A 27,884-nucleotide genomic window follows, 5' to 3' on the forward strand; every position below is an offset into this window, starting at 1 on the left:
CATTGATGGGTTAAAAGCTTGTGTTTTCACGGTTTACGTTTGATTCAATAACTGTGACTGTGGCGACATGGTGTTCTGTCATGAAGCAAAATGACCATGTCATATACGCATGTATCTTTCTGGCAAAATCTGTGTAAGAGACATATTCGGGAGTTTAGACTATATAAGTTCTAAAGTCTGCCCTAGAAGGATATCATGAGGGGGTGACGAATGTATCAGGGACGACATGAGACTAAATCAGTAGCTGTGTTCTCAGACGGTGTGTGCAGTTGTACATTATATATTTTTTTTTCATTTTCATTTTTTTTTTCGCTGAAGGGTCTGTTTAAGTATTACACTGACGTCGTAGGAACACGTATATGTAATGGATCGAGCTGCACACTTATATATTATAGTAAGGTTATAGGCCAGGTATACTTGTGAAGCATGACAAATGGACGAAGCATATTCTAGTTTTGGGTCCATGAATGATTCTGTAGGCCAGTTTATTTAGACGACAGGGTGCTGTTTTCTGGTTCAGTTTAAGTGTCGGAGGGTTTGGGATGCTTCAGCTGTAAAGATGTCGATATATTAAATTCGTGAAAGTGGGGGCACCAAATGAACACCAAGGTACTTATATAATTATGTAAGGCCTATTACAAGACCGCTTCGTAAATATGAAAAAAAAAATTTCTCAGCATGAGTTTTATAATTTGCGTTTGCCCTGGTTAAAAGGCAGATGCCATTTATCGCACCCGTTGTTTAGGATAAGGTGGTTGGAAATTTTCGTGACCGGACGGTAAATGCGCAGTCGTCGGTGGACAGCCTGATTTTTAATTGATGCTATGCAGAAGGTCATTTCTGTGTATAAGAAATAATACTAGAGAAGTCCTGCGCCCTTCAAAACACCTCCAGTTACGTGAGCAAGGAGTGACTTTTTTGTTATCAGTTAAGGTGAACTGCACTCATGAAGTAAGAAAAATCTTGAATTCTGAATATGTAAACCATGTTAATGCGGAGAGCCGGAAGCTTAAAGAGAAGGCGATTACATGGAACTTGGTCGAAGGCTTTGGAGAAGTCAAAGAATATTGCATCTGTTTGATAATTGATCGTCTTGTTAGCAGACAAGTCATAGGTCAATTAATTGGACAAGTTTAGTTTCGCAAGGAAAATATTTTTGAAATTCATGATTATGAGGCTAAAACAAATAATCGACTTAAGGTGACCAATTATGCTGCATCTTGGTACCAGTTGCAAAGCTTTAGATGAAACGCTAGTTAAAGATATCTGACGGCAATTGGATGTAAGTGATCGATTACCATTCTTATACACGGCGACTGGCTTCCCATTTTTCCAATCTTCACGGCCACAGCCAGTGAAGAGCGGTTGTGAAAAGAAATATATATGAACGGCAACTATTTTAGTACTCTTATGAATTTCTGAGTTGTTGATATCTGCTTCATCAGACGATGCTAGGTTTAGTTTGTCAATCAGAGAACTTACTCCAGCAGGTGATGTTATTACAGTCGGCATGACCTTCCTAGATAATAGAGAGTTTTAGCTTACCGCGTACCGGGCGACCGCCGGGGTTACCGCGACCGCGACCATCGAGCCGGTACCGGACCGAGAGCGTAGCGGGTAAAGAACGTTTTAGCATACCGTAACCGCGCCTGACCGCGCCTATGGAAGTTTCTTCTTTCTCCAACGGCTGGAAAAAGTCATGATGATGATAGTGATAGATAGTGATAGATAGCAGCCGGTACGATGCTCGTCCAGATCGAACCGGGCAGGGACGGGGGTTTGAACCCAGTGCTCTGAGTTCTGCAGCGCGAGCTTTCGCTACACGTGCTCCGAGCTGTGGTGCGTTAGCCCACTCGGCCACCGTTCTCCCACGAATGCAAGCAAACAGCATCATCCTGTACGCTCCTTGTTTGCATTCGCAGCTCCATTGCCATCAGCACCAGTCTCTAATGTCGGCTAGGTGGCTCAGGTTGCCGCCCGAAACAAGGGGCATAGCAGTTACCATCCATCTATTCAACCGGCCTGTCCGGCGGCCATGGAAGCCCGGATTTTTGCTATGGACCTCGGGTAGGCGAAAGCCTTTAGAGGCCAACCAGAGCCGCTTCACTTGCCCTTTCCCATGTTATGTGGTGCGACGATTGTTTCTAGACGCCTCCCCCGACATTCCAAAACAGTAAGTGATTAGTCTACGCCGGCCGTCGGAGCCGATGCCCGGCAGTCGCCATTGACGGTAAACGCGGTAAACCGAGTAGCGTGGCATAATTGGCGCATGCGCAGTTCTGCAGTGACGGTCGCGGTAACCCCCCGGTCGCCCGGTAGGCGGTAAGCTAATACTCTCTAATGAGAAAGGAGAAGATTCCAGTCGAGGTTTTCAACCGTGAACAAAGACAAAGAAGTTGTTTAAGGCCATCGCACAGTCGCTATCATTGATCAGGTAAATATTGCTCTAGGTTAGTTTTAGCGATCGTAAATAAAACTTTGGTGATTGGCACTGCCAAAATCGAACTTAATTCGTGCGAAGAATAGAGGTATGTCGTAATAAATCAATTTTGTGTCAGCATGTTTAATGTTTTTGGATTTTTTTTAGAGTTCTTTGTATGCTGCCAAATCTTAGACGCGGTCAGTATCTTTTGCTTTATTACAGGGTCGTTTATTTTTGTTAATAAGAGTTTTGGGAGCCTTATTAAACCAGAGACGATTTCTGTCAGATTCCTTGCAGACTGTTATAAATATAGCAATGAGATCGGTGAGCTTGCGCCGAAATAGGTTCCAGTTCCGTTCAACAGTTTCGAAAGTAAAGTGTACACTGAAGTTTGTGTAATAGGCTTGAAGTTCAGTTTGATAGATACAACGTCGCCTCTTTTGTAATCGCAATGCACTGGGACATAAACAGTCGTAAGTTAGCGAACCAGTCTTTATTGTATATTTAGTGTCACAAGCGTCTCATGAAAAGCAGTCAGATGATACAGAAACGCCCCACAAAACGGGTCACATGATAGATCCTTGGAGGGGATCGGTGGAGTCGTTCGGCCGTAACAGATACTGTAATTTTAACGTATAAAAAGGGATTCAGAAAATTGTAGAGCTACTACATAAACTATGCTCAAGAATAATGCAGAGTGTTTGAAAAAACACAAAACCGCGTTTTTTTAAACAAATCTAAACTACACATCACCGGACGCTCAGCCTCGACCCAAATATAGTGATAATGGTTGGGACCTGACGCCAAAATTTCAACACTGGCCGTTGTCTAATAAAGAAGGTACTAGAGATTTTCAAACATTTTCAGTGGGGAAATAGTGGCCAACAGAGCCCGCAAATACACGGAGACGAATGGTGTCTCTTGAATGGAACGGGCCTCATTTGCTTACTGCAACTGTCCAATAATCGCTTATAACTTTTTAATAAAATAACGGTAAGCGTTGAAACTTTGACATCTGGTCCTCACTGCTAGCGCTGCATTTCGGCGGAGAGTGAGCGTTCGGCAGCGCGTAGTTTCCTTTTGAGTCAAGAAAAACGCTGTTTTCTTTTTTCGTAAAAACTCTGTATAATTTATGCCACGTCGTTGATTGAGTAGTGCAAAATATTTGTGTTGCAAATTTTTTGCAGTTTTCACCTATTGCCTTCCCCCTGCCGAAACTTCAAAAGGCCCTGATAGACAGATATACACATATGAATGGCTCTGGGGCTACCTCAGAACTCTGAATTGTGGGCAGGTTAAGCTTTGCAACTCAGCTATATTCATTCATAGCACCCAGGCACTGAAAACACACTCATGACAGCGGGCACAAAAAAAGTTTCCTAAAAAAAAGATTTCAGCGTACACATTTGACGAAAAAAAAATCTGTATTGCTTGGTAAAAGCTATAGACTTGAAGGAAAACTTCCGACCAAGCCCTATAAAATAATGCTTAAACGTTTCGAGGCTAAATCGATCTTTTCTTCAGGAGTGACTACAATCGACGAGAAGTAATAGTTTCTTTGTATTTTTTTTCTATGATGGTGGTTCTTCTGTCTTTCATTGTTACCTTCACTGTATACGTAGAATGTATGCATTATAACAGGAACTACGTAAAAAGTATGTGATAAAATAAAGAAGGGTTTTGATAAAATATTATACAAACATACATATCAGTAAAAAATAAAGGCTTTACGTTATACAGAGGCACATAAGTATTCCTTAAAAAAAGCATAAGCTCCACAAATTGGAGTGTGCTGGTAAGTTGCCCTGTCTTCGGCTTTTTACTGCTTTTCTTTTACCTCTAGAAAGCATAAAATGGCTCGTTTACACATAAAAACCAATGTGTATGTTATATCGACGTAACATTTTGTTCGGTAGACAAACCTAGTAAATAAAAATAGATTATTCGTAAAAAAAAACCACAACTGAGGCTTCTTGTGGATTGGCTCAATAAAAATACACAGTAAAGAAGCAAATATTTCACGAGAAATGTTTTATTGCTAACAGTGGTCGGAGATCAGTGTAGTTTTAACCAGACCACCGGGAGAACGGTATTCGTGGCAAGGAATAAAACGGAAATATAAAAGCGACCACCATCTTGTTACTAATTTTGAATGTAAAGTGGTATTATTCCTTGAGAAATGCAATTTGTATGGTAAAAAAAAAAGTCCGCCGCATCTGCTCTTGTTTGAATGTCTGTCGATTTAAAAGAAAGCATTGCCAAACTTATCTTAAATATTCGTGCGCCAACCCTCCACAGTGCTTTATTTCATGCTGCAATAAAATAAGCCTCTGTTTTTCTCAGCTATGCCCCGTAGCTCCAAACATGAGTTGAGTTCCAGACATTGCTCGGGTTCGGCTGTTGGCACTGCAGCGATTGCACCCGTACAATTACACGAATTACTTGTCGAGTTATCGAATTACGAGCCCAAATCGAGTACTTACGCTATGCCCGGGTCCAATCTATGAGACGTGTTCAAATACTGTCACTCGGAGGGCAATGTTCATAATGCGATCGCCAATCTACGTCATCAAGTTCTGTAAACGAGAAATTTGAAAAAAGAAAGGAGATGCTGTTGTCCTTGAAAATACACAACAAAGGAGTTCCCTACTCTGCGGCGTTGCGTGCGTGTATGCTTGGGCCCCACTAGTGCCAGTAAGCACTTGTGAAGTGAAAAACATTACAAATGAATGTCGTTGCACCACCGCTTTGAAACGAATACAAAAAGCAACCGCAGTTTTAGAAAGTATTGAATAGCCTTCTCATTTCCCCTAAAAACTCTGTTTTTCGCACGTTATTTACAAATTGAAAACCTGATTTTCAGAAAGTTCGACACAAACTGTCGATTCTTTCAAAAAAAGAACAAGGAATTTACATTTTCTTACACACGTAATACACAGAAAATACCCTCGATACAACAAAATGTTGTATAAAATCATGTTAGATATCATTAGAAAATTTCACACCTTATAAACAGTGGATTATTTTTATACTTTTTGAGGCACGTGAGTTTTATAAACGCAAAACAACACCACAATTATATACCGGATTCGCGACAGGAAATCGTCTCTAAGGTATTAAAACACCACCGACCTACCATTGCAATACATCATTATTTACTTAGCTGCACAAGTAATTTGTACGGTTTTTTAAAAGCGTTTCCGGCAGTTAAACAATATCTGGTGTAGTTTCGGAGCAATCGGGCTGTTAGACGTGCAATACACGACAGCTTCTCACACGCAATACCCGGACACCATCGTTCGCCGACTTATGCGGAGCGAAAGTTTGTCTGCTGCTTCTTGCACAGGAGTTGTGGTAACGTCAGAAAGACGCCGAGCTCTGACGGGCTGTGGTTGAAGGATAGTGGGCAAACCTCAAAGCAAGCTGCCTCGAGATCTAACCCTCTATCCAGCCACTCAAAGCCAATCAGAGATCGACGTCGTACTGACGTCACCGCGACTCCTGTGCAAGAAGCAGACGAACATGCTCTGTCCGCATAATTCCTTTCGCTCTAATCCCGACAGCAATCGACGCTACGGTTTGATGGAGCCAATCTAGCAGCTGCAAAAGCAGATCATCGTGGCCCTGGTCGTTTTTGTGCCTTCGCAATCGCCGGCAAAATCAATCAGGCACAGTGAATGCGCCGTGTTCCTCCGTTTTTGCGTCTGTGTGCGATTGTTGTAACATAAATAGCAAAAAGACGAAGACAAGTACAAGTGGGACACAGGACAGGTACTAGCCTGTTCTGCAGGTACAGGTAACGTAATAAGGCAGGAGATTTGGTTAAAGTTAAACATTTCTAAAACCCCGAGACGGAGGCTACAAAAAGGGGACAAACAGAAGACGTCTCAACTTTGATACGTCTTGTGCTTGTTCCTTCTTTTTAGCCTCTATCTCGGGTTGGGTTTTAGAAGTGGCTAGCATACAACTCGCTGTTTATTGTTACTGTAAAATGAGACAAAATAAGTGTGGAACAAATTAGAATTAAAGATAGGAAGCAAAAGAAAGTAATATAAAATATAGATACACCGAGGTGTTTTTTATGACTAGGTATTAGAAATAAAAATAACATATACACAAATAAAATTAAGAAATCTGAAAGGCCAAAAATCAATCATAAAAGAAAATGACAATCTTAGTGTGATTAGAGGAATAGCTGTAGAGATAGTGAAGTTCTTTGTTTCGATAAGGCCACCGACGGAGCGCATATGCAGGCGCCACCCTTGGATAGAATGACTTGCGCCTCCAGAAGTTATCTACTTCTTTTGTCACTGGAACGCTTCCGGACCTCGGTGTCATTTAAGGAAGGAGTGCACTGGCAGTCCCTTACACGTACCAGAAGAGGTCCCGCTGGTGATGACTTGACCGCAAGGGCATATTCCCATAATCTGCATGGAGACATCGAGCGATGTGTCCCACGTAGACTTTTCACAACAATGTTATCTTGTATGCCACCCCTCTGTGGATGTCGACATACTTGCGATAATGTTTCACACAGCAATCCCAGACCTTGTCTTCCTGGGACCGTTTTCTCGAACGCGAACCGTGGTTTAAAGTTAACTATTGTCCCTAGAAGGAGGAATTTCACGTCACGTGACTAGGAGAGCAGGGGCGCCGAGGGAGGAGCAGTACCTAGAAGCAAAATGGCCGCGGAGTCGCTTAATGAGGGCTAATAGTTCTGCTTGGTTCTGCTGAACATTCATTTCGATCTGGCTGTTATATTAATGACTCACCATCAACCTATTAGCACGTCAAGCAAAGCGATAGTTCAGAGGGACTACTAAACTAATTCCCAGACAACACCCGACATCCTCAGGACGTCCTCAAAAGGTACAAACGTCTTCACGGTTTTCAAGACGTCCTCAGGACATCTTAAGAACGTCAGTCACTGGATCATCCTAGAAACGTCCTTCCGAGGACTTATTGAGGACGAAGGATACAAAGTTAGAGGTAATATATACGTCCTCAATTTGATTGCGTTTTTAAAAAAATAAATGAATGAAATGGCGGTAGTATACGCAGTTCACGGTCACTACTCAACTAAATTTCACATACAAATAATTACATAAGTTGCGTAAGTTTATGACATCTTTTAACTATAGTTTTGATCAAACAATTCTTTAATAAAAGCAGGACGCACTACAATTATTATTAGTTTTGTATTTGCGCAGTATTTCGAAATTCTGTTATATTGGCAACATTCAATCTAGGTGGCGCAAGCTACCGCCTGCTACAAGGCAATTATCCACCCATCCGAAAGACACAAGCAAGCTAAGCCTAGCCAGGACAGAAAAAGAAATAGCGTCGAGGTTGAATATAGATAATGTGGATGCTTGTGCTAGTTAGCAATTCATGCTTGGATGTAACAGCGCGGATACAGTCACACTCACAGACACACAAGAAGGAAACAGACTCGCAGCGCTGATTAACAACTCAGTGATATATTTCTTCTTCCTCATTATGTCATCTTCTCCTCCTTTGCCGTTAATGAGAACATTTTAATATTTTTAAACACCAGAAACCAAATAGCCAATAAACATAAATAAATAAATAATAAATATATAAATAAATGACAACTAAAAAGAAATAAAACTTACAAATTAAAATAAATAATTTTTAAGTTTGATTTTTTAATTGTAATTTATTTTCTAAAAAAATATTTTTTAACTTCTTTTTAATTTTCTTAGTTTTATTTATTTTTAGCTGTCATTTATTTATTTATTATTTACTTAATAATGTTTATTGGCTATTTGGTTTCTTGTGTTTAAAAATTTAAAATGTTCTCATTAACGGCGAAGGAGAAGATGATGACGATTTGAGGAAGAAGAAATATTAAGCGCTGCGAGTCTGTATATCCGCACTGTTCCATCCAAATGATGATGGCAGCAATGCAAGGCAGTGGCAAAGGTTAGTGTGTTTTTAAATGGAGTACTTCTTCGAGAGCGTGGAAAGCAACGAACGGCAATTTCGGCAGGAAAGATGCCGGCGCGTAAACGAATGCTTCGAGCTTTTCAGCTGTGCGAAAGTACACTCGGTAGCAAGGGTATCTTCCTCGCACGAACATTAATTGTGATTTTTTTCTAGACCATCTAAGCTTTCTGCAGTGACTTTCATCACAAATCAATGTTTTAGGAGCAGTGAAATCAAATGTTGAGTGCGCAAACAAAGCTGACGTGGAGACCATCATCAAAGTATGGCTGCGCCACGCTGGAGAGAAACTGAAAAAGCTGCATTCAAAGGCCGGAGGTGCTCGAAATGATGGTAAGTTCCTCACATTACCTGTTTTTATTATTAATGCTTATGGAATTAATTTTTTTTTTTTGTAGATCCTGCTGGCTATTCGGACTAGTGCTGGCCAAGATGCGAAGCCGGACTGCACGTCTGGTGCAGACATCGAAAAAAGTCATGTATAACATTTACTCTGGAATAAAGTATTTCTTGAACAGTTACCTTTGTTTGCAATAATGAATGGCACGATCATGCTCATAGTTACAGGCTAAGAACATAGCGCAAGGAAATACGCAGAGGAGAAAGCCGACAGGATGCTGGAGGGGGGAAGTTTTTTTCTCTCCTCTTCAGCATTCCGCCAGCTTTCTTCCTCCTTTCCCTTGCCCTATGTTCTTAGTCTCTCTGACTAGTAATCTAGAGCTAGTGTGTGAATTTCACTTTAAAATAGTGCACAACAATGCACTTGTTTTATGCAGGCAGCTCTTGCAGGCATCTTCAGGTTCAAAATTCAGTTGGAGAAAACCTAGAAACAATAAAAATGAAAGCATCCTAACAGCTCAGTGAACAGCTGCACCTGCAGTGCATTGTCCTAAAAATGTACTAGAAAAATCCTTGGCTGCCCTCTTGAGGACGTTCTGAGGATGTCCTGAGGCCGGACAATAGGACGTTTTTAGGATGTTTCCAGGATCATCTGAGGACATCCTCAGGACATCATAATGTCCTCAAAAGGTTGTCCTGAGGACATCCTGGGGATGTCCAAGTGTTGTCTGGGAACCGACGGCAGCATTCCGCGAACGCATCATTCTTCAGCAGTCCGGGATCCAAGACATATGACGGTACATAAGCCTTGAAAGTGTTTTTATGGTGAGTAAAAATAAAATGTTTTGCGAACGAGTGTTGGTACATATTTATACTAAGACGTTTAATTTGTTACACTATGCACGCCAACTCGTGAGCAGCGATTACTTTGCGGAGAAAGGGGGTTATCCTCAATAAAGTCTTCGTTCCGGGTGAACAGCTGAGACATTGTACTGTTTTTTTTTTGTTTTTTTTGTTCACAGTGCGCCGACAGTATGCCGACAGCATTGAGGTTTCTACATATCCCCGGTGGCCAGCAATTCAACGGTGACGAGAAGCTTAGCTTCTCGTCACCGGTGAATCGGTTGGGCAAACGGAAGAGAGGGCAAACAGTTGAGATCAGCAGGAATCTCAGAAACGTGCGTCGCAAGGAACGAAAACGAGACAACAGCACCGGCATTGACAGACTGGAAGAAACGCGGGAAAGTTATGCGTTGTTTATGGCGAAACATATTGAAGGAAATGTTTCTTACATTTTCGAATATTCGTCGACAAACTCTAGCATAGTAGCTAAAATTTCTTCGTACCATCGGAAGCAAATAAATTGGTCTTCAAGTACAACATTGCTATATTTTGACTTAAAATTCCATAATAGATCGATGACAACCAGCGGAAAAGGAGGATAAACAAAATGACTGGCTTGTTTCAGCTATAGATGGCGCATCTTATTACCCAATCAAAAATAATTCTCGTTGTTCTATATCCAGCCGTCTATTACAGTACCTAGGTACTTTTCCCTTCCTAGGCACCGTGGTTTACCAAAATGGGTTTACCATCTCTTCGAGAAAACCTGCCCTGGTCGTTTATTTTCGGACATGGCCTTTTGAGTTTGTCAGGAGCTGATAGTGCTACCCCAACGTCAAGTTTGGATGCTATCCTCTTTACGTTATGGGAAACACAATGAATATAAAGAACTACAGCCGGCCGGCGTCTCTTGTCTTTTTTTTTTTTCTTTGTTATTATCTCCGCGGTGTTACTAGATATTTTACGACATCGAATGGAATCCAAATGAAGTGTCCAAATATGTACATTTGTGTGTGATTGGTTTAGCTAGTTATAACAAACGTACAAAGACGACGATTACCATAACGAGGCACTTTTGGCACTGCTTGATTGACTTTATCAAATCGTGGCGTTGAGTCAACACCACCTAAGATATTCAAAGCCTGTGCACTGGCATTTTGACGCCATCACGGTAAAATTGAACGAAGACGCAAATTGGATACGAGTCCCGCGTTAGTTCTCGGCTGAGCTTCGTGTCCAATCAGGCCGTCGAAGGACACTCGGCACCAGGCTTAGATCCAATTGCCGAGTTGGAGCCATCCGACAGTGATTACGTTCCATAGAGGAAGAACAACCTCCAATAAACACTCTCCAAATTTGGCAAAAAGTAAATTCCGAAAACACAAAATCCTACTGATCTAATAGCGTTCCTGTTGTCTATTTCCATCTCCGCTATTGTCATCCAGACGTCTTGTGCGAGGCACTCTGCCACCAACGGCGCCAACAGCTCGCTTTTTCCACGGAGGTGGCCGATTGAAAGTTCAGGTGCTTCTGGTCGTCAACAGGACGGGAGCCAACGAGACCCTACGGTGCATGTGTTCTCGTGTATTCGAGCCTTTGACTGCACTTTTACTTAAATTAAGTTTGTTTAGTGTCTGCCGTTGTGGAGGTATTTCACAACACAAGTCAGAATTTTTAAAGCCGTCTATTAATAGTGCGTATGAGTAAGGTTCATTGCTTCATGTTTGCGAGAATATTCTGCAGACGGCACAACACCTTCTCCACAGGGTGACTCCGGGGGCCCCCTGCAGTGCGAGTGGTTTGGAGGCGTCTACGTTCTGGCGGGAAGTACGTCCTGGGGTACAACGTGCGCAGAAGCAGGGAAGCCCTCCGTCTTTGCAAAGATTTCCGCCCAGATCGATTGGATTCGCAGTGTGGCTGGTCCGAAACCGTGAAACCTTGGTTGCCAATCCGAAATCTTGCATACGCTTTTCAGAATAAAAGTTATTGCTAGAACTAGTGAGTCCGGATGTCCTGCCAATTGCAGAAATGTCCTTACTATTCAATATAAGGAGTATTCACTGGGCGCCATATTTGTGGTTGCTGTCTAGAGCGCATGCTCAGAACGAGCCCCTTTAATAGGCTGCTAAGACCGGCCATTTTGACGGTGTGGAATGCACGTTGCAAAAGAACCCTGGAAGCTAGCCATCAGCACGTGCTCAGCAGTCGCGCACACAGCTATGGCCGCCAATGAATAGTTCCTATAGGAGGTATTCACTGGACGCCATATTTGAGGGCGATGTTTAGAGCGCATGCTCAGAGCGGGCTCACAAAAAAAGCCTGCTAAGACCGGCAACCTTGATGGTGCTAAATGCACGCTGCAAAAAGACTGCGGAAGCTCGCCGTCAGCACGCGCTCAGCAGCAGCGCACACGGATATGGCCGCCAGTAAATACTCCCTATAGGACAGTTAAATATGGATCCCGCGGTGAAAGAAAATGCTGCCGCATGCGCAGCTAGCCAAGTATTAATAAAAAAAAAAAGCGCACCTAGCCATGTAGGCAGCGCGCTTGACTCTCGCGCAAAGGGCCGTGTGATGATGTTCATGCTGAACGGGCAAGAAAAGGAAGATGACGCAAGAAGCACGAAAGGAACGGCACGGGAGATTCAAAGATGGAAAGCCAGCAACCGACAGCTAGGCCATAGTACAGTGTTCTAGAGGGTGTAGTGGCAAGAGCGGCGCCCGCTTACAATGAAGCGCGCGAAGACGGTCGACGTAGATACCGCGAGTGGCGCTGGAGTTCTGCGCCCTATAGGGTGCCTACATGTCTGTCTGTCTCAGGGTGAAGACATCCATTGTTGCCCTGAATGTGCCAGTGCGTGACGCTCTCGCGCAGTCGGTGCGTGACTTGGGCGGTAAAATGGCTACGATGCATTAGCCAAAGCTACGCGCTGAAGCTGAGTGGTACCAGATTGCGCGCGCTTCAAAATGCATAAAAAGAACGATTGGGCAGAAAAATGGCTGAGATGTCACCACTCAAGCAAAAGCGCGCGTGTCTATGAAGGCACTCTAGTGCCCTAGGAGAATTAATGGCACGCGTGCGATGAACGAAGAAGACGACGAGGGTGACGCGGTACGCTTCTCCAAAATGTATCACCGTAGAACTTCTTTCGCAGTTATTAAGCCTGCAGCCCAAGTGATAGCGTTGCTGAACGATGTGTCAGTACTGGGGGGAGGGGGGGGGGGAGTTCATATTAATTAAATTATCTCCCTCAAAACACGCGAATATTTCAAGTAGAGGATAGCACACAGTCTAGAGGCATTAGTCCAAAGGCAGAACTACAATTTACTATACTTCGTTTCACCTTATGTTGTACCGCAGCGAAGGCTAGAAGCGTGAGCTCATAGCGTTGGCAGCCGCTCTTAAGTTACGAGAGCTTGTGCCGCCGAGATGGGCCTATACAGCAGGGAGCTCGTGCTTGTAGCCTTTCCTGCGGTACATCATAAGGTGAAACAGAGTATACAAAACAACATTAGCAGTTGTTTCGCACCGCGAAAAGCTCCAGTCAAACCACAGTAGTAAGCGCCGAACAGCGCTGATGATAGGGCTGACGGGGGCGCGCTCCTAGGGCACAGAACAGCAGCGCCATGGTGTCGTCTACGCGCAAACTCTTCACGAAGCGGCTGCGCTCTTGCCACTACAACCCCCTCTAGAACACTGTAGCCATAGTGCTCGAGTAAAGGGCCCGAACAAGGACTGGGTTGCAAGCAGATGTGGGAAGTAATTCGTTGCAAGTAACGGATTACTTGTAATCCGTTACTTTTTAAAGTAATTTTGTAACTGCCACGTTACTTTTTTCGGAAGTAATTTGTAATGTAATTTCGTTACACAATATTGGTAACGGATTACTTTAATTACTCGTTGCTTTTTTTTAAAATATGAGCATAATAATGTAACTGGAGCAATACGAGTAGAACATTCAGCAGCACAGAGAGAGCAAGATCAACAAAATATAAAACATCAGGAAGGGGAGAATAGCCGAAACGAAAACATGATTGTTTGCATGACCGGTCGTTAGAACCACTAGGAAAACGGGAAAGGGAGTACAAAAAGACGAAATACAAATATCAAGTAAGACAACGCCGATTAGACTCTCCGTCGTCTTCCCATCGTATGTTTCTTCTTCTCCCGGGCAGGAGAAGGCTCTTCGTGTTTATTTATATTTTATTGTCTTTTACACCGTTCCACTTTTTCTGACTTCTTCGACGTCTCCCGCCATCTGCACAGGCACCAAATACGGGTCTGTACCCCTCGATTCGCGAGTTCACAACTCGCGTAAGAGAAGATGTAGCGTCGCACGAGGGGGTCGAATTATCTTTGTCTTTGATGTGCGCTACTGCATTCTAGCACGCTCTTGAAGCACGGCTGAAAAGCGCGCGGCGCGAGGCTAAGAGCATCGTCTTCGAGGGTAGGGACGATACTTCTTTTGGTTTGCTTGCCTGGTCATGGTGGTCGGGTCCACTGCTCACTTTACAGCGGTGGGATTCGGCCATTTAAGAAGCGCTGCCAGAGAGAGAGAGAGAACGCGTAGAAGTCGTACGATCCTCTATTGTTTGGTGCAACCGATGGCCACCACTTCTCCCACTCTCTATGCCCTCCCCTCCCTTGGCCTCCCCGAACATTGTTATGAGAGTGAGAACCGATGAACGATCGATAACCGTAACCACCATTTTTTACTGGTCGATTTTTTGGTCATAAAGTGTCCGTCGTCTCCATGGCCATCTGTTTATGAGATGTTCAAAATTCAGCGCATTAAGGAAAACGGAAACCTAGAGTTTCAGTGCGTACTTTGCTTGCCAAAAAAAAAAAAAAGAAACACAATGTAATCAGCAAGAACAACAAACTCTAATATACGGAAACATATCAAGGTAAGCTGGGACACCTGCATTCTGCATTGGCTATACATTGTAACGTTAAAACCAAATTCTTTTTTTTTTCTTGTGAATAACAGGCGAAACACCCGAGTCAAAAGGGAGCTTTCGTAGATCGCTTCTTTAGCTCTGAATCTCGTAGCGGAGATAGACGCTGCTACTAAGCATGCACACCGCTAGCTTCGTTTGCGCGATTCCAGGGATCATTTCCGGAGGCCGTAAGCTAACGGGATGGCGGGTGTGGTTGCTGCTTTCGGTGCCTCGTCAGCTTACAGGTGAACGGAGCGCACCTAGACTCTTTTTCTTAAATATAATGTTTTATTTTTACATGGACTGCCATAATACGGGCTTACGAGAAATGAAAAGTAGTGTTGCAGAACATTTTTGAAAAATATCAAAATTGTTTCTTTTGTTTTCTGGATAAGTGTACGGAAAAAGTAACGTGAAAGTAATTTGTAACGTAACGAGTTAAGTAATTCGTTACTTTTCAGCGAAAGTAATTTGTAACGGCAATTCATTACATTTGAGGCTCGGTAATTTGTAATTGTTGTCCATAACACTTTTCAAGTAACGAGCACAAGTCTGGTTGCAAGTCGCTGGCAACCAGGAACCCGCCGGATGAAGTCTCCAGGGCAGCGGACTATAGAGGAGAAAGCCCGAGAGTCGCCTACACATCCGCTCAGCAATTCGAACGAAGTTTGAACTGAAGTTGTAAAATAAACCCAGGATAGCCGACATTGCAACGTGAGCCCTCCATACTTCACTCTCTTTCCGCACACAGAAACTCGAAGACTGAGGTGTAAAGATTAACACCAACACCGGAAGAAACCAAACTGAACACTGCCGCTACTTCTGTAAATACTTTTTTTTTTTTAATATAATGTTATGTTCTATGATTAGCTTCTTTTTTTATGGTTACAAATTGCTAAAATTCGATTTTGTCTCGCCTTTGATTATCTTACCATCCCAATTTAACACGAACTAACGAACCTCGTGACAGGCCGAGATTCAAATCCCGCCACTGATTGTTGTTTGTTCTTTCTTTGTGTAAGTAAAAGATTCTAGAACGTTGGAGAGACGGGTAGCTTGCTCATTCTTAGAATATATACTTCCAGAACGAACGAGGTAGAATGTTCTCGGTTCCCAGGGTAGGCTCAAAATGGGCCGCGCTGCACCATACGTAGCCAGTCTTTCGCCAGCGCTCGACTCTGCGCTCACGCCAACACTCGACGCCCGCGACGCCGCCCTGCTATGTTCTGTTACTGTAAAACCTTAATGTTCGCGAGCCCTTAATTTTCGCGAATTGAAAAATTCACGAAATTTAAGGGCACTCGAAAATTTCGGTTCATAAGTCGGCGGTCCCATTGCGACCATCTTGAACAAGCAATTAGTTCAACCACTAGATGGCGGCACTCACCCGTGTGGCCTAAAGCCCCTCGATGTGTTTGCGCTTGTCTTGCAAGTAGCGTCAAATGCGCGAGTGCACGAGGCCCATGTCTCGAGCGGCCATTGGAAGCAAATGGCGGCGCAGCACTGAAATGAGCGGGCCTTGGAAGCGAATGGCGGCGGAGCACCCGCTCATGCCACGTGTCTCGCGCGCCTCCACAACAATGGTTGGCGGTACTTGTAAAAAACGCTTTTATCAAGGGACTTTAGTGTGGCCAGAAAAATAGCTCGTGGCAGTGATGTTCCTCCTCTTCTCTTAATTTCCTCCTGTCTGCTGCTCGCCCGTGCTGACGGCGAGCTGACGGGGAGCTTCCGCAGTCCTTTTGGAGAGTGCATTTAGCAATATCAAGGTTGCCGGTCGTAGCAGGCTATTAATGTGAGCTCGTTCTGAGCATGCGCTCTAAACATCGCCCTCAATGATGGCGTCCAGTGAACACCTCCCATAGGCACATTAACAGGATTCGTACATTCCCATGCATCATAGCTTAAAAGAAGTCAAAATGACAGGTTTTTTTTGCCTTTGTTATATTCGTGGTAAACGGCAAAATGCACAATTTCGGATTTTACATGAACTTTGATGTGCATTTAAGAACAGTCGAAAGCCAGCCACATTCACAAATGTTTACTTCAGCCGCAGACTCAAAGAGGTTCGTTAATATTTTCCAGCAATAGGGAACTCCTTTGATTGTTCGCAATTGGCGACTTGCGCGACCGAAAGCGTTGCTGTGGTCGGCTTTCACGATTGGCCGAACGCTGACTATGACGTCAGCAAAGGATTTATCATCGACGGAAATAAGAGGAATGAAAGAACTTTAATTTTGACGGTGTTGGCAGTGTTCCTTTGAGAGCGCAATGATTTCAGGCTTCCACCATGCTATTTACAAACACCATCGAACTTGTTGTTTGCAAGGTAATGACGTCACAAAGGGGAACCGTAGGAAAGCGCCACCAAAACATCTCACCGCTAATAGACCTATTGCTAAATTACCCAAGCATCAAGGAGAATGCAGGGAATGGTGTTCCCCGCGCCGCACGCGCACGCCTTCCTGGTATGAAAGTTTCGAAGTAAATAACCAAAATAAAGCATTGACGAACGCGAGTGCAAGATGTCATTTATTTTTGGCTTTTTTTTTTTAGGACAGTTACTGCTGCAGACGCCAGCACGTGCTGCGCGTGGAACACCATTCCCTGCATTCTCCTTGATGGTTGGGTAATTTAGCAATAGGTCTATAGGCTCAGCTGTACTAAATGAACAATCGCACGGCATTGCAGTGGCTTGGGCACACATAAGCTTCTCCACTTCTTTCGAGTCACACATCTCGCCCCCCCAGTTTACTTTAGGTCAAACTCGCACGACTCGCACGTGTCTGCGTGGTGAAGCGCTTAATTTTTACTTATTCGTTTGTAAAAGTTTAAGCGATTAACTATTTAACCGCGATTGAAGCATTAATTGATTCATTGGTAGGTTATTAGATCAAGTGCTCAGACCTAGTTATAACGTAACGGTAGGAAAACATAAGCAAACGCCCCTGTGTGAGTGGACCTTGCCTCGTTCAGGGCCCGTTTGCTCGAAGCTGGTTAACTAACCGCGGTTAACCGGATTTCCCTACGAGGGGGAATTTTAGGTCACGTGACCTGCAGAGTAGGGACGCCGGAGTCAAATAGTACCTAGCATCAGACAATATGGCTGCTACGGTTGCTCGTCACGCATGGGAACATTTATTTTTACGAAGATGCGTCATCCTCGTGCCACGAAAGGAACATGTCAACACAGAGTCTACAGTCGAAGTCGACGGCAGCTCGCCCACCGCCGGACGGCGAGCATGCTGTGGAAGCAGGGCTACGCTTGACTGGTCACGTCAAGTTCGAGTTCACGCATCGCCCGTGGACATGTTTCAACGAATGGTACAGTCAGCGGGATCTTCAAAATATATTACCTAGGTGAGTGCCGCGATGTTTCACGAGAAAGTTACGAGATCGTACCGCTATCAAAATGTCATGTCCGCAGATCTTGCGTTGTAATCAACGTCCAGCTTCCTTTTTTTTTTTTTTCACTTTTGAAACCTACCTTGAGCCGCAGTCGCATGGTAGTGAAACAAAACCCTCCGAAAAACTGCCTCTAATCGCGGAGTCTGGTTTATAGTACAGTTCGCCGTGTATTGTATTTGCAGCGCATCCACAGCACCGACGACCCCCTTGCAGCGGGAGACGGTTCAACGAAGGCAAGATGTAGACTAAAAACTTTCCTCAGAAGCAAATATCCGTTACCTCAATATAAACTGCCGGCACGGATGCCGGACTTGTACAACTGGGAAATAAACAAAGCTTCTATCATAAAAAAGTGTCCATGTTTTCACTGGCGCCTGTCTTTCGTCAATTTATTTTGTATTGGGATTATAAGGAGACATAATTACGTAGCAGACGATCACAACCAATCTAAAATCGAAAATGAGTCAGGCGACATCAAGCATCAGCATGAAACGGCGGAGGAATTGGACATTGGATGAACAATTACAACTAATTTGGGTAGTGGGCAAGCGAAAATATCAAATTATAGGGAAGTTCAGTGCTGCGATCACGACCCAAACAGAAAGACAGGCATGAACTGTTTGCGCACCCCAGACCAATTACAGCAGTGTTCGAAGAACCTTTTAAAGACTAGATTGCTGTACAGCTTATACAAGCACGAACAGTGCACAGGTAAGTTCATTGTGTTCTTAAGTTAAAAAATTATTGCATTGCTTTAGTGATAATATATGGACAATCAGACCTAGCAACATGCATGTGGACATTTGTATATTCGTGCACCTTTGCCCTCTGCTGGGAGTCGACTTGTCGTCTTCTAAGAACAGCAGTAAAAGCAGTGTTACAGCATCAGAAGACCATTTATTGCAGTTTATGTACAAGTTCGGCACAGGCTGTCTGGAACTCGTAAAATCGTTCTAGTGGAAGACCCAAAACTTTGGACACAGTATTAACACACACTTTTAGAGCACAATGGTCTAGGCCAACCGAGGCCGACAGGCCAAACTGTAAAGTAAAAATTTCGTGATTACATAGTCCACAGTTTCAGCAATGTTATGTCACAGTTACTGAATGTTTAAAAGAATGCCTCATGCAGTATTTGTTTATTTTGATTTTCCCATGAAAGTTTCATTTACATACTTGGTTGAACAGTGAACCCCACCTCCTTTGTTTTTGCTCATGACTCGAGTAAGTAGTAGACGAGAGGAAATTACTATGCCTTAATTCATAGGTGCTGGGCCAAACCCCCATGTCTTGACGCCCCTCGTCGAAGCCGTCCTTGAGACGATCGGCGAGGACTTTCCCAATCTGTGCGGGTTTGGTTGCCACGATAGGTGACACTGAAGAGTAGGTGACTGGTTTCTAGACCCGATTGTGTGACGAGTAAATGGTGCTAAGGAACCGGTCATAGTAAAGCAGAACTGTTGCTCCAGGCGAAGCTCTAAAAGACGAGGAGAAATGTTGATAACAAGATGTTGCCATTTGAATAGCATTACTGCCGAGTACTTTTATATAAAGACCAGAGGCCAGATTCCCGAAACATTCTTACGGCAAAAAAAGTTAGCAAATTTATCTTGCGACAAAGTTACAAACTTTTGAGTATTCCCGAAGCAAAATGTTTTTAAGTTTTGCGCACATTTCGACGAACTCTGTAACTTGCGCCAAACTTGCGAACATTTTGCTTCGGGAATACTCAAAAGTTTGTAACTTTGTCGTAAGATAAATTTACAAGCCCTTTTGTCATAAGAAAGTTTCGGGAATCTGGCTTCAGTTTTATTTCAACCACAAAAGTTCAAAGGCGGGTCGAAGTATAAGTCACGAAACCGTCTTCCAGAGTACACTCCAAGATTTGACAAGACAAAGCGCTACCAAATTTCTCATTATTTTCAGCAAGGCTGAGAGTTTTACCGAAGCTACAAATTTATGAAATAGGACGGCACGCAATGAAAAATCAGGAGGTAAAGCTGTTTACCATAATCTAATAAAAATTAAATGCAACAAAGTGGAAATGGCTTTTTTTATGCTAAACATAACAGGTTTTCAATATGTAAATTAAAATATCATACACAGTGCAACCATCCTGTTGCTAGTTTTACCAACTTAGGAAAATTGACTCAAACACTACCTTCATTCCAGTTGTGAAGTTAATGACTCCCATGATGGTAACCTGTGCGAGTAAAATCAATGCCAGTGAAACTATGTGCTGTAATGTTTAAAGTTGTCCTATCAATGTGCACAGTGCAACGAGATTTGACTGGAAATGTGACCACTAATTTTATTAACTGTTAATCACATAACTACACAGCTGCATTCGAACCTTTAGCAGTGAAAGTGTATGAACACATGCCTGCAAATACTCTTCACGACCAAATGCGCATTTTCCCACACCATGTATTAGGCAATTGTACAAGAAGTAACGACACAGTGCTCTGACCTCAAGCCCGCATGTCAGTATATAAACCAACTTAGCTAGCAAACTTTGTCCTCTGCACCAACACGTATAAATACATTTTGGCCCAGCATCGGCATCTTTATCAGGGTTACAAACTATGCACAGTGTGTTCTCTTTACCCATACTGACAAGAACAAAACCTGACCACTTTTTACACATGCATTTGTCGCAGCTCCAAGGGAATAGATCCACAGCCTGGTCCCTCTGGGAGCGGAAGTGCTGTACGAGAGTCTGTCACAGGAGGCGGTGCAGCGGGCTCCAACGAATGTGCCGTACAGCTGACGTTGGTGCAGGGAGGCTTCACAGCGGTTCCTGCAGGAGACAGAGAGGCAGCAGCAGCTGGAGGGAGCGAATCTCCTGCTGGAGAAGGGGTGCACAGAAAGGGTTAAACAAGCTGCCACGGCCACGATCGCAGCAGCAACTGCTGCAGAGGAGTTCTATCATCAGTCAAAAAATTACTAGAGGAACGAAAAAACTATAAAAATCTTTAATTGGACTGGGAACACAGCGTGCAGAATTGCAAATCAAATTGTTAAAAAAACAATTAGGAGAAGAGTAAACGTTGACATATTATGCTGTTTCTAATTTGCAATTTGAATGTATTTGTTTACATATGACAAAGCCAACACAGCTGCTGAGAAATAAAATTCATTTTACTTGCAACTGTCGATAGATTTCTGAATTCAGATCTGCTATACTCCGTCTCGTCCTACGATGGACTGCCCAATGCTACAGGCCGCCGGGTCCAATCACGAGCCTGTTTGAAACCATGTGGTATATTTGCTATGGGCCCTAGTCCTTCGTTGGGTGAGTTGAAATATAACTAAAGCATGTACAGTGTATTAAAAATTTTATATATCAACATTGTATTACAGAGGATAAGTTCTAAAAGGTATGTCTGACGACTTTACATCATTGGGAGTACCTTGCCAGCACAGTGCACTGGCACTCAAGACCATGCGAAGCAGCATGCGCAATATATTAGTATACTTACGCTCAACCGATGAACTGGCTAATGATGGCGTACCAAGTTTCATTGCTTTCGTCACGACCCGCTGCCACGGGCTCGACGGGAACGTCTTCGGGGAGGACAGTCCTTGGCATGCTGCAAGGGTATGTCTTGGCCAGGTTGTGCAGGACACAGCAGGCAACAGTGATGTCACAGCATCTCTCTGCTGCATCCTCAACTCAGCATAGAGGCAGTGGAACCTACGCTTGAGCTGGCCTATCGTCCTGCACAGTGTATAAATAGAGCAAGATCTGTTATCCTTTCGAAGCAGTTTAACAAGAGCATCTAATGGGGTCGGCATGTGATGTCTATCATCGCTCCAGCCCATTGAAAACATGGTATTATGCCTAATATTTTATATTTTTGCTGGACTACTTTAACATAGTAATGATATGCAAATTTCGTTAAGATACCAGTGATGTGATTGGTCCGAGTCATTTTGGCGCAGCTCTTGGAGCAGTCAAAAGTCAATTTTGGAGCAACAAAAAGAACTTCTGTAGCATAAGCACACATTAATTTTTATTCATACCAATGCAAGCATTATGTCAAGCTTAATTTTTCGGCCTGTCCAACTAAAAGTCAACGTCTACATTGCCTTCTCACATACATTCAAACCTTTGTTAGCATCAACTGCACAGCAGGAGTCCCTCAATCACAAAACTATAGTGTTTAGTTGCATAGAGAAGCACCATGACAAGGTGACAAGAAGGTGAGTGATAAAGGACAACACAAACTGCTTTGAATGGTTATTTTAGGTACTGAATGCCACTGAAATAGTACAATGACATTGATCACATAAACTGAAGCTTCCTTCAAGCTCTAGAGGTTGTAATAAAACTACAATTTATAATTCAGATAAAAAGCAAAGCACTTGTCATTTGATTATCAACATAAATTACATTTTATCTGTCGAACTTCGTAGCAAAAACGGCACGTGAACGAAACTTAAAAACAATCCCGCCGAACTCATTCAGGTTCTTCCCGAGATTCCATCCACTGCTCCTGTCAATTTAGTTCTAATCTACTCACACCTATAGAAAATTGATAGCTAAACAAATGAGTTGGCATAAATAAATAAACATACAAAAGAGCACATATAAATGTTCTTGCAATACCGAAGTACCCTTACTAAATCTTGAATTCGAAAAAGGTACCGCTAGGATCTCACAATCTATCATATTTACGAGCTGAAGTTGTATTCAGGAATTGTGTTGCGTCTCGCTTTGGAGGAGTACTTTCCGCTTAACACGGAGGTGCGCTGCGGCGAAGCAGGACATGCAAAATCGCGATGCCTACTCCGTGGTGTTTGCTTCTCTGCAGTACACCAGAGCGCGGTGAAAAGCGCACTCAACGACACTAGCTAACCCTCCAGAATAAACAGACGACTAAAATGAAAATTATTACGAAACTTCCAGATACTGTCTGTCAGTCATACAAAATGTGATCGAATAGTATGGTATTTGAGACGATAATCAAAAGTTTTGAAAACCTGAACACTTGCGTAAGCGTATCATAACGGTCCGGCCGGGCAGCGAGGCCCAAGCTATTATATTTTCAGTATTATTAAAGTGACATTAAGTTTTGGCAGTATGTTGCAGCAAATTCCTCACATTTTGGTTAAATATAGCAGAAGGTAGCAGGGTAATCAGTTCGGGGCAAATGGCGCAGCAATCGCATCACTGATATAATGAAAACGTTCTTCGCAAAAACCTGCAAGGAAAATGCAGTTTGAGATAAGAAGTATTTAAGAGGATATGTTTGAATATGTCTGTACTCAAACTGTCCAAAAACAAGACCTTCATAAGCCAATGTGTAATTTGTTTTTCATATTGTAAAAATTGCTCTTTTTTTCTATGAATTGCTTTACATTTAGGCATTTCTAACAACTGCTATTTTTTTTAAAGTATGAACTTCTAGTAAAAACTTGTAGGTTAATAAACCCAGTCATACAGCACCAACAGGAAGGATATGTTTCAGAGAACTTCTATTCTGGAATACAAACAGAAAAGAGTGAATGAAATAGAACAATTAATGTGACATATAGAGTTAGCTGACAAATGGTTGAACCTTAGAATAAACAATACAGGCTATGGAAGTAGGTTATAGCCAGTAGTATAAATAAGGTGGAGTAGAGATACGCCTTCCTTTCCTTGCTTCTGAGCAGCCGTAGCCTTCTATGCAAGAACATAAAAATGGTAACAAATGTAAAGTGCAGGCACAACCATATGAAAAAGTTTAGGTGCCTCAAGGTGCCGAAACCCTGAAGCGTCGAACAAGGACGCATAGCCTGGCTTTACCGTTCCACGATGCTCCTCGTTGTGCTATGTGACGCATTGTAGGCAACCTCCACTGCTGATGATGGAGAGAAGAAGGGCGTCATCAACCATAGCTTGCCAGGTGCAGCCGCTATCTCCAAGCAGTAGACCATCGTAAACGCCATCGGCCAGCTTGCCTGACACCGAGCCCTCTGTGAATATCCTAGAGTCGTGGGTGCTTCCAGGCATCAACAGCACCCACGACCGAAGGAAGCCCACCGACCTCAAAGAAGGCCTGTTGCAAGGCATGACCCTCAGCTTCACCTGGTCACCTGCATTGTAGATGAATTTGAGTCAGTCTGTAGCACTATGACATTAAAAGCGATGGTATCGTCGTTGTGATCACATGCTTAGAAATAACACACCTATCATTCATCCTCATCAATAGCGGGCAATAAAAACCCTGTCCGCACAATGACAGTACTCAGTAGCCGCAAGATTAGCTCAGTAGCACCAAGTGCATAGTGGGGAGTGTAGAAACCATGCTGTTTATAAATATGTGCACTCCTACTTTATTTGTAGTTTCGTTGCATTTGCACCTGCAACAATAATAGGTACTAAGGGAGTCATTTTGTACACTCCAGTTGGTTCGTGTAATTTTACTGCTCAGTTGACTGGTCTGCATGTCACGCTCATAACCAAAAAACAAATATCGAGTGCTGAAGCAACACTATTAATGTTCCTTTAAGGAGGTACCAGTATACGGGGGGACCGATACGCTGGCAGATATTCATGCTAGCAAGTCTACAGCTTAAGAAACAAAAACTGAAGGGTCATTGCACAGGTGGTGCGCCGTAAATAAATTACAGAATATGTGTGCTAAGAAGACCATTTTCAACGAACTCAGGTATTCACGCACCAAAATTTCTAAACAAACGGTTTCTGCAATAATGGTGATTGTTCATCGAGCAATCTAGGCCCAGGCTTTCTTCTTGGAAAACTGACATGCACATGCGCCTAGTATGGGGACGCGCCAGGAGATGCTCCAAACCACTTACCCTATGAAGTCTCGGGCACGACGTGACAAGGCCAGAGTCTCCTGCCTCACAGTCCGCGAAGCAGTTGAGACATGCACGGGGATGTAGTCCCCTGCGGTGATGAGGAAGTTCTCCGTGGCGTAGAACTACAGGGCGACAATGACCTGCTGCTCTGCAGAGAGGACGCGGCTGCGAGGCGTCGGCCGCTCCAAGTCCGGGCGCAGTGGGTCGGCGAGGAACACAATGCCCGCGCGACCGAATCGAAAGCGCTCCTGCAGTTCGTCCTCGTCGAACCCCTCCAAAGGGTTCAAGCGGTCACGGAACACACGCTGCCGTCCCCTCACCACAACAGCGTACTGGGCGAACACGCGCTCTCTTCGATGTCGGCGTCGCGTCACGGTCGACATTGCGTCCCTTATCTTCGCCAATCCGTCCGCAAATCAGTTGTCAGTCAGTCGGCGGGCGAGTCGGCGGGTCGGTTGGGAAAACGGCAGAGAAGACAAACAGTGAAAATCAGCTGATAACTAAAGCGCGGAAAACGTGCGTTGCAAGATACGTGAACAAAACAACAAATCTATAAAGACCGTTGCCAGAACCGAAATCAACGCTGTAAACTTATGCTGTGTTTGGCGAAACAATACATGCATCAAAATATTTATGATATTTTGAAGTATATATATATATATATATATTATGCAAAAAAAGAAACACTACGATAAGATGTCGGTTTTATATTTTTTAATAAAGACAAAACTAGCGAAAAAGTTTCCAAAAATGTTATTTGTTTGCTTCGACCGGCAGGTGGCGGGAGCTACCGCATAATAATAAAGCACGGAGAAATTGTGCATCGAGTTTTTGTCGAACGCGGCTAGGTACTCGGAGGTACCTAGGTAGGGAAACTCGGTTAACTTTTAACCGCGGTTAGAATTAACCAGCTTCGAGCAAACGGGCCCAGGAGTTTGAAGAACAATGGCCAGGATAGAGTGAACAGGCGCGATCTCTTACGGCCTTTGCACCGGGAATAGTTGCTTCCTGCGGCGGCAGCTTGGAGGGGTCGCTGTAACCCTACCGCTCCTACAGCGTTTAATTCCTTCTGAGAGGCACGTCCTCCTCGCCGTATCGTCCGTTTTGCTCTGAGGTTGAGTTGGACAAGTTTCTAGAGTAATTAGACCCACAGGTCACGAGGCTGGCTGCCTTCAGGGACTTATGCGGAACAAGTGTTTCTCTTCATGTCCTTAAAGGAGCTGTGCAACAATTTCAGAGCTTTGCTTAAATTATTGAGAAAGTTGATGCCTGACACTTCTGAAGTGAACTACAGAAAACAGATTTTGCCTGGATACCCTAGTTTTTATTTAAAAAAAAATGAAAAAGATCCAGGTTTTTGCCGCCTCTCAACTCGTACGTCGTCTTCCGGGTCACGTGCGCAGCCACGTTGAGGGGGTAGGCGCGGGGTTCCGGAAAGGTTCTCTCTTTAGAGCCATCCGTGAGCAGCGAGGCTGCGTATATTCGGCATTAATTTGAAGTGCAGGGGGCGTGGCCAATGACGTGACGGACGTCAAAATAAACGTTTTTATTTTTACATTTTAGTTATTTTGACGTGAACAAACGTTTTCTTTGGATGCCGCTGACTTCGTTTTGAAATGTCGGCCGCTCGGCGTGTGTGTAGTCGGGGGCTCGGCGGTGTCCGAGCTGGTGCGTGTTGTCGACGTTGCCGCCTGTAGTCGTCGCGTTCTCAGGAACATCAAAATAAGCGTTCTCCATTCTCAAACTTCGCCCGGTGCCGTTGGTCACTCCTGTTGCAAATGAAGATTACGTGTACCGGAGGCGACAGAGCCCAGCCGCAGTAATTTCGTACGCGTTTTTCTGGAGTTGTACCTGTGTATAAAGCCTGATTCAGACAGTTGCGTTTGACTTCGTCTGACTGCGTTGCGGCATCGAGAAACCAGGACATCCCTGCTGCTTATATCGCGTGCCAAGATGATTCCTTGAATTGGATTCCACGCTTCATACGAAGCACAGATCTGCCGGTGACTCGCTTTCGGTTCTCGACGCAACGCTGTCAAACGCATTCAAACGCCTGAACCGGCCTTAATACGACGGATTATCACCCTTCCATGAAAAAACGTACAAGAAACAAACCTGCTGCTTATACAGTTCTGGTATGACACCACCGTAATTTCTTGTTATTATACATGCAGCTAGTTTGGTTTGGCGCTCTCCATAACTGGAGATACCGGCACCGCTATGGCTCCGGGTCTGTCTATACTGGCAGCCGGTTTGCTCGCCGATATGATTCGGTATGGCTGGTATGATTTTGCGTCCGATGACGTAGGCGACCGACATCTTTCCAACAAAATGCTTATACCACAAGACCACCGGTATAACCAAACCAGGGTGTAAGATAGACAGGTGGGGAAACGGTCCATAGAAACCTACCGCAGCGCCGTGACCCGATTGTGTACTCGTCTGCTTGCGGGTGGCTTGCGGGTACTTCCGATTTGCGACAGATGGCGCTGCGGCGAGAAGAAAAAAATTGGAATCGAATTTGAATGGAACTTTATGGGCGAGTGCGCAAAATAAACTGAGAGCACGACAGTCCTCTATTGAAAATCCACGAGAAACCTTCTCCGTCATTTTAACCGGTCGCCAGCGTTCGCCCACGCGGAGTGAAAGTTCGCGGTGCTCCACATAGATGGCGCCACAGAAAAAGAGAAAACCGATGGGGACACAAATCGGTCGCTCATTTGGCTCTCGTTTTACCACCTGTCTATCTTACACCCTGAACCAAACCATAAATGCACAAAGACGACCGCCATCTTCCAACTTAAACGTCCATCGTTTACCGCAGGTATCGTTACATACAACATTCATGTCGAAAAAGAACATAAGCCGCGTTTACATGAATGCGACTTAGTCGCATTGAATCCAGTTGCCGCATTCAATATGCGGTCATGTAAACGGCATAATGCGCAAAGCGCATCGCATTAAAGTCGCTAGACAGAGGTGGATCGAGATAGCGAGTGCGCATTCATTCAGCCCATGTAAACGAAGATCGCATCGCATTTTGGAACGGGGAGGATTATCGGTAGGCGCTCGCTGAGGGAGCGAGTGAACAGATGAGAACATGGCGGCGGCCAACCTCGTCGGCGGCGCGGAGAGCGGTCCCGCAATTTTTTTT

This window comes from Ixodes scapularis, unplaced genomic scaffold, assembly GCF_016920785.2.
Source record: "Ixodes scapularis isolate PalLabHiFi unplaced genomic scaffold, ASM1692078v2 ptg000658l_1__unscaffolded, whole genome shotgun sequence".
NCBI lineage: Eukaryota > Metazoa > Arthropoda > Arachnida > Ixodida > Ixodidae > Ixodes > Ixodes scapularis.